Source organism: Nanorana parkeri, unplaced genomic scaffold (assembly GCF_000935625.1).
Source record: "Nanorana parkeri isolate BGI_ZX_2015 unplaced genomic scaffold, ASM93562v1 scaffold2196, whole genome shotgun sequence".
In the NCBI taxonomy this organism is placed as follows: Eukaryota; Metazoa; Chordata; class Amphibia; order Anura; family Dicroglossidae; genus Nanorana; species Nanorana parkeri.
The window spans coordinates 130,662-138,295 of NW_017308464.1; the positions used below are offsets into that span (position 1 = coordinate 130,662).

The 7,634-nt window shown below is 50.1% G+C and overlaps 1 protein-coding gene and 1 long non-coding RNA gene across 2 annotated transcripts in view; one reads left to right on the top strand and one right to left on the bottom strand.

Annotated features, from left to right (window-relative positions):
* The window catches only part of LOC108801019 (adenylate cyclase type 5-like), a gene marked incomplete at its 3' end in the record, with an annotated part of 119,668 nt that overhangs the window by 56,038 nt on the left and 55,996 nt on the right, over window positions 1-7,634 (top strand). The gene's annotated exons all lie outside the window — the stretch shown is intronic.
* On the bottom strand, window positions 127-3,995 carry LOC108801021. The gene is made up of 3 exons (XR_001942133.1): window positions 3,986-3,995; window positions 1,360-1,366; window positions 127-210 (listed from the first exon to the last, which is right to left on the bottom strand). It is a non-coding gene; the product is annotated as an uncharacterized LOC108801021 (long non-coding RNA).

Sequence of the window (7,634 nt, forward strand, 5' to 3'; positions counted from 1 at the left end):
ACTGCACTTCCATCTCCCCCCCTCCCCCCCTCCCTGTATGTGTTTCATGCAGAATATAGGGGTCAGGCATAATAGGGGTTAAGTCCCAAACGTGCGCTTGCCATTGAAGTGCTGGAGTCAAATGTTGGAAATAGATACAACGTTGCAGATTAGAGATAGAGGGATATTTAGTAACATATGACAAGAAAGATTAGGGCAGATCCAGCTGAACTCCGAATGTTATACAACAGAGAACGATGAAAATAAATATTCCAGCGGGCTCGGGGGCTCGTGTAAACACGACTATTCTTAGCCCGCGGGATCTGAGCTGAATAATAGAATCAAAATAGAAGATTTCATTTTCTAAGTCCGTCTTTTCTTATTCGTAACACAGAGATGAGAGTTCCCGAAATAATACAAAACAAAAGTCTAGAGCAGGGGTAGGCAACCTTGGCACTCCAGCTGTGCTAAAACCACAAATTCCACCATACCTTTGCCTCTGGGAGTCATGCCTGTGGCCGTCAGAGCCTTGCAATGCCTCATGGGATTTGTAGTTCCAAAACAGCTGGGGTGCCGAGGTTGCCTGCTCCTGGTCTAGAGCAAAGAAACACAAATAACACGGAAGGAGAGACTCGTGGTGGTAAGAATGGAAGATGGTGGAAACGACCAGGAGACCAAGAGTGGACATCAACAGTCCAATCATGTAGCAGAAAGGAGACCAACGGTGGTGCGGCACCAAGATCCTGGCACACTGGGGACTCTGGGGTGTAAGGTGGAGCTGCATCAACTATTAGGGTGCTGCTGAGTGGATGGAACCTTTCAAATGGTAGTGGGCAACATATAATGGGGTTCATCGGCACTAGGCTGCTCAGGAGCAGGAGTGCCTTGTGTGCATGGTGAAGCTTCCCCCAGCCTGCCAAAGCTCCGCCTCTGTCCTTCCTAAGCTCCGCCCCCATCTCGGTAACCAAGCTGGTCACTGGTGAGGCATCAAGATCCTCAGTCTTTTTTTTTGATTGGACAGCTTGGACCATTGGCGCTTTCCCGTTGGTCCAAGCCATCCACAGAGCTCACGCCTCTAACACAGAGAGTAGAGGCTGTGACAACTCTTGCCTCACTAGGTTAGGTTACACAAGCAGTGCGGGAGCCCGCTGCTGTGCAACCTAACTACCTGTCGAAAGCCGCGCTGCCTGTAATTAACACACAGCGCTCCGTCCATGACAGGTTACACAGCGGGGGGAGGGAGAGGATTTCCCTGCTGTGTTACCTGATAGAAGCCGATCTGAATGGAGAAAAAGCTGTCAGCTTCAGACTTGAAGCTGACAGCTTTTTCCTCTATAATACTAGGTGAGGCTCCGCCCCTCCTGCCTCCCCTGACCGCACTTCCCTGCTCAGGAGGAACGTTTTATGTTGGGGATCATCAGCAAAATGACTTCAGTGTGTGTTGGGTGAGGAGCGCTTTGTACAAACAGACCTAAGACTATGTGTTTAATATTTGATGAATATAAATACTGATTGTCAGAGAAACATACAGCCAACACGTCTCAGGTGATCAGGATGCCCCTTCTTCAGGGCTATAGAGCAAAATGCAAAATACAAACAATGTGACAGGATGCAACAGCACACCGAAGATATATGTTATAGCAAGCATCCTTCAGGGCTTGTTCACACCAAATCCCGGCCAGATCTGGACGAGTTTCTGCATATGCAGTGCAGTGCGTTTTGACGCGTTTTCGATGCGTAACGGTCCGTTTTTTTAGCCTAAAATGGGCTTTCAGGTGTAGTCCAGTGTGTTCCAGAGCATTTGCATTTGTTTTTCATGCATGTGCATGTGTTTTGGTGCGTTCCAGACCAGAAAAATGAGTGCCTGCTGCAGTTCTTCCACATGCACTGGAAATGAACGCTGTGGTGTGCACTAGAGCCCAAAATACCAGTGGAATACATTGGATGTATTTTTGATGCGTTCTGTAACTGCTCTGCATCTGCTCCACACTTGGTATGAACAAGCCCTTAAAGGAGAACTACGGGGTTAAGGCTTTTCCCATAGTTCTCCTTAGGGTAACGGGAGGACACAAACTAGCGTCCTCCCGTCACCCTAAGCTCAGTATATAGGGAGCTACAGCTCGCTATATACTGAGACGCCGCAGCTGAAGCGGATACCGACAATTGTGCCGGGATCCGCCCAGCTGCGTGACTGACAGCTGGCTCTGCCTATCTAGATGCTGTACCGCCCCCTCCCCCGTCCGTTCCGCCAGTCAGCGCTGGAGGATTGGAGCGGGGAGGGGGGAATCCAGCCCCTCCCATGTCACGGCTCTCTGCAGGGATAGATCGAGAGGTGAGCGAACGCCGGTATGTGTTTATCCCTGACAAATCATTTCATCAGCTCTGCATTTTTCCAGTTCAGTATTTTTTATATATCAAAGCCGCATTTAAACCCCGAAAAAGAAAAATGAAGGGGTTTTTTTTTTGTCAGGGGTGTAAAGTGACCCTTCAAAGGTAGGACTGTGTGTCATCACCAGCCTCGAAATCCCTGCTTAGCCTTCTGGGTAATATTGTGAAATGTCGGGAACTAAGTGAGCTTTATATTACTGTAGCCACCATCACCTTCCGTGAGGTGGCTACTAGACATTTAGTGGTAGTGGTCAATCCCTGCACTGGCTTCCAATAGCCCAAAGGATAAAATTCAAAATATTAACATTCACTTATAAAGCCGTCCACAACTCCGCCCCCGGCTATATCTCCAACCTTGTCTCAAAGTATCACCCTAATCGTACCCTCCGCTCATCCCAAGACCTCCTGCTTTCCAGCTCCCTCGTCAACTCCTCCCATACTTACCTCCAGGACTTCTCTAGAGTCTCTCCCATCCTCTGGAACTCTTTAAACCAACCTGTCCGTCTATCTCCCACCTTGACTGCCTTTAGGCGTTCCCTAAATACTCATCTCTTCAGGGAAGCCGATCCTACCTCAACCTAACCGCTCGACCATTCATCCCCACACAGCTCCCTCCTCATGTATCACTGGCCCCTCCCTCTTAGATTGTAAGCCCTCAGGGGCAGGGCCCTCCTTACCATCTTGTCTTGAATTGTATTGTAACTGTAATGTCTTCCTTATATTGTAAAGCGCTGCGCAAACTGTTGGCGCTATATAAATACTATGTAATAATAATAATTATAATAGCAAGGGCTGTAGTCAGCCTGGCTGGATTATAGTGGCAGTTATCTGGTTAATTCCAGGTGTCAATGTTGCCTGTACCTACCTGGGCGGAGTGTGACTCTGTCATATTGCGGGGCAGCCAATGAGAGGCACTGTAGTGTATGTACAGTACAGCAGCCAATCAGTGGGCTTCTCTCAGCCAGTGGTGCATGCTGGGATAGGGCGCATATACTGGAGGGATTTGCCATGTGCTCAGACTAGCCGGGACCGGCCATGGATTAGGGCTGGGTGCTGTTCAGCCTGCACCCCCGGGCTAGCTAGCCTAAGGCCTGGGGGTGGGCATAGGCTGGTGTGAGGGAAATGTTTCCCTGAGGCCTCCAACATGGAGGAGGTCTGTGTTGCTGGAGAGGAAGAGGCCCGGGACCGAGGATGGCTGTTGAAGTTTCCTGAAGCCTGAGGACTGCAGGAGCATAGCCGGTGTCTCTCCTGTTGAGGATCTGAGTTCATCCCGCCCATCAGCTAGTTCCCAGGTCTGGTGAGTCTGGAGCTTATGTCTGTGACACTAGGGTCGCCACCCTTTCTTCAAGCGAAACCCGAACACTCTAGCGACGCACGGACAGTTTTTGGGGAGAATGAGTCGTGTCTTATTCATGTGTAAATAGCTCCGCCCATTCATATGTAAATATCACAGTTGAGACTATTTTCAGTGGGGGGCCAGTAGCCCCTATCTTAATTTTGGTTGCCCCTGTCTCCCTGACATCTTGTGTCCGGGTTCCTGCTGCCATGAAACCCGGACACAGCTTTCAAAACCCGGACTGTTCGGGTGAATCCTGGACAGGTGGCAACCCTATGTGACACCCTGGAAGCTTAGAGTCCCTATAGCCTCTCTCCCCAGTGAAGATGTTCAATAAAATGTTATTCAGCATTATCCTACTGGAGAGGACATCAGTCTGTGGGCACTAGAAGAAGGGACGTTAGTGCTAATGGGTGGGCAGCTGAAGATCATACCCCTAGACCAGTGGTTCTCAACCTGTGGGTCGCGACCCAAAAGTGGGTCGCAACCCAGAGTTGAGGGGGTCCCCACATGCCTTGTGTTGCTCTAGGTAAGAGGCTCCTCAGCCACCTCCAAGCACAGCAGTGTCAGTTCTCCTAGATAGCGCTGCAGCAGCAGTGGCCGGAGAGGATCAGAGAGAGGGGAGCAGGTGGGGGTGAGTGGAGGGGAGTGCTTGATCACCTCAGAGCCAGCACTGGGCACCACAGAGCCCACACTGGTCACCACGGAGCCCGCACTGGTCACCACGGAGCCCGCACTGGGCACCACGGAGCCCGCACTGGGCACCACGGAGCCAGCACTGGTCACCACGGAGCCCACACTGGTCATCACGGAGCCCGCACTGAGCACCACGGAGCCCGCACTGGGCACCACGGAGCCCGCACTGGTCACCACGGAGCCCGCACTGGGCACCACGGAGCCCGCACTGGTCACCACGGAGCCCCACTGGATGCCAACAGAGAGTCCCACTAGCCACCTGAGAGCCCGCATAGCCTCCCGAGAGCCCGCACAGATACTAGTATTGGTGAATCCCTACATTTTACGGTTGGGGGTCACCGCAACTTGGCAAATGTTACCAAGGGATCCCAGACCTAGAAAGGTTGAGAACCGCTGCCCTAGACAGACTAGAGATGAACCGGGCAACCAGCGGCTCCTTCGGGGGTGAGCGCTACGTTACCAGAAATCCAAACTGGCATCTGAAAGAGATTTGTGTGTTTGTAAAGTTGCCTTCGGGGGACTTCTGTGTCCGTCGTATTTCTAAAGCAGTGAAAATAATCCCCCCAAATCTAGTCTGACGGCAGATGTGTCCAGTGCATAAAAACATGTCACTGGATGCACAAAGCCACGAGAAGGTAAAATGTTCCAGGTGATAGCCGTGTCACGTTCGTATCACGCTCCGGTATGTGCCCAATTCATCACATACATGGAAGAAAACACATGTGGACACGTAGCACATTATATATCACATTATAATCTTTAGTACAATATTTGTTTTACAGATAAACATGAAAAGCCCAAATAACCTTCAGTATAAATCAGCGTAAATACATCCAAGGTTCATACAAATAAAAGGTGTGCAAAGTCTTTCTGCTCAGCAAGGACCCTCGCTCTCTGGGGGGATGGAAGCCAGTGCAGGGATTGGCAGAGGGTTAGGGGGATGGAAGCCAGTGTAGGGATTGGCAGAGGGGGGCGGGGGATGGAAGCCAGTGTAGGGATTGGCAGAGGGAGGTTGCAGACACTGAGCAGTTGGTTAGGTGAATGAGTCTAGCAGCAGCATTCATTATAGACTGAAGGGGGGAGGAGCCTGTGTAGAGGTCGGCCAATGAGGACGGAGTTACAATAGTCAAGACGAGAGATAACAAGGGAGTGGATGAGCAGCTTTGCGGTGTCATTGGTGAGGAAGGGGCGTATTTTGGAGATGTTAGGAAGGTGAAGGCGGCAAGACTTGGATAGGGATTGGATGTGGGGCAGAAAGGTGATGTCCGAGTCGAGGATGACCCCTATCACCTTGGCATGGGAGGTGGGGGGGATAGTCAGATATGTTAATGCTCCTTGCCAGGTCTCTAGCTTTGACTGCGCAGGGGGCATGTCAGACCTCTGAAGAGAGACCACTGCTTCCATACAGAGAGTAAGGGTCTTTCTCTGCAGCATGCTGGCAGGGGATGGGCTGTTCTACTCAGGCTGTGGCTACTTTCTAAAGACAATGACCTGTAAGACTTTTGTTTTGATGCTCCCGGAATGTATTTAGCTGAAAGTTCATTTGGCCTTTAAAATACAACAAAAGGTTCCCCTGTCCCTTTGTGTTTATTTCTGTGTTTTCCTCTGTACCAGCAGCACCGTGGGCCTGTACTTCCCTCGCCTCCCTTTTGTCTTTTTCTTCTTGGTATTATATTGTTACTATGTGGTAACATAATAACAGTGTAATCTCCATAGAAGGAGCCCCCCGGGTCATGTGGTATGATGAGCCTCTCATGTGCTTCTAGCAGGTGAAAAGTCGCAACACCTAAAATCAGCAAGTCAATCAGGTGTGAGAATCGCAGGCGGGAAAATCCGTATAATATGTGCAGATCGGTCAGAGGAGTCGTAATCCTGTTCAGCCGGCTCTGTGATCCAGGCACCTGTGCCAGACAGCACAGCAAAGTAAAGCCTGAACTGCATTGTGGGATGTGGGAGGGAAGTGCCTGAACTCCAATTCAATTTGCATGCTGTGTATGGCTCTGGAGAGCAAGCAGAGGTAGGTACCGACCACTCTTATACGGCATGTGGTATTCAACAGTCACTCTTACAAGGCAGTGCAATACACTGGCCACTCCCATAAGTCTGTTATATATACTGGCCACTCCCATAAGGTCATGGTTTATAACAGACACTATTATAAGGCAGTAATGTATACTGATCACTCTCATAAGGCCATGGTATATAAGAACCAGTCTTATAAGGCAATAGTTTATACTAGCCACACCTATAGGGCAATGCAAAACACTGGCCACTCCCATAAGCCATGGTATATAACAGCCACTTTTTTAAGGCAGTGGTAACCAACCGCTCAGTGTCTGCAACCCTTCTCTGCCAATCCCTGCACTGGCTTCCATCCCCCACACCCCTCTGCCAATCCCTCCACTGGCTTCCATCCCCCACACCCCTCTCTGCCAATCCCTGCACATCCCATGCTCGCCTCCAGGACTTCTATAGAGTTTCTCCCATCCTCTGGAACTCTCTACCCCAACCTGTCCGCCTGTCTCACACCTTGACTGCCTTTAGGCGATCCCTAAAGACTCATCTCTTCAGGGAAGCCGATCCCACCTCAACCTAACCACCGAACCATTCATCCCCACACAGCTCCCTCCTCATGTATCACTGGCCCCTCCCCTTTTAGATTGTAAGCCCTCAGGGGCAGGGCCCTCCTTACCATCTTGTCTTGAATTGTATTGTGATTGTAATGTCTTCCTGATATTGTACAGCGCTGCGCAGACTGTTGGCGCTATATAAATCCCGTATAATAATAATAATTTGCAATATTAATATCGCGCGCTGCGTTTCTTTTGTTTTTATTTCCATTTAAGCGCCCCCCGAAACTTCTGCACAATAAAAGTCTGTTTATTTACAGCTCGTCGCGTTGTTTCTTTCTCCGTCTTTGAAGACGCACGCAGTTTTCTGCCTCGCTGTGAACTCTTTATTTATGCATGCGCTCCACCAATTAAATATTTATTTAATTACAGCTGCGATTATGAAAGCAAAAATTCCACCGGCGAGGCAAACGATGGGGAAGTTGTATAATCACACGTAGCCGTGAAATACCGCCGGCTTACAAGCGTCTCACTTGTGTGAATGTGAGACGACGATGATGATGATGGAAAGATACAAGTCATGTGAAAGCGTCAGGATCGGCACTCATAGCCATAGTCACAGCTGGGAGAGAGAGCGAGGAGAGACAGCCAGGAGAGAGAGTGAG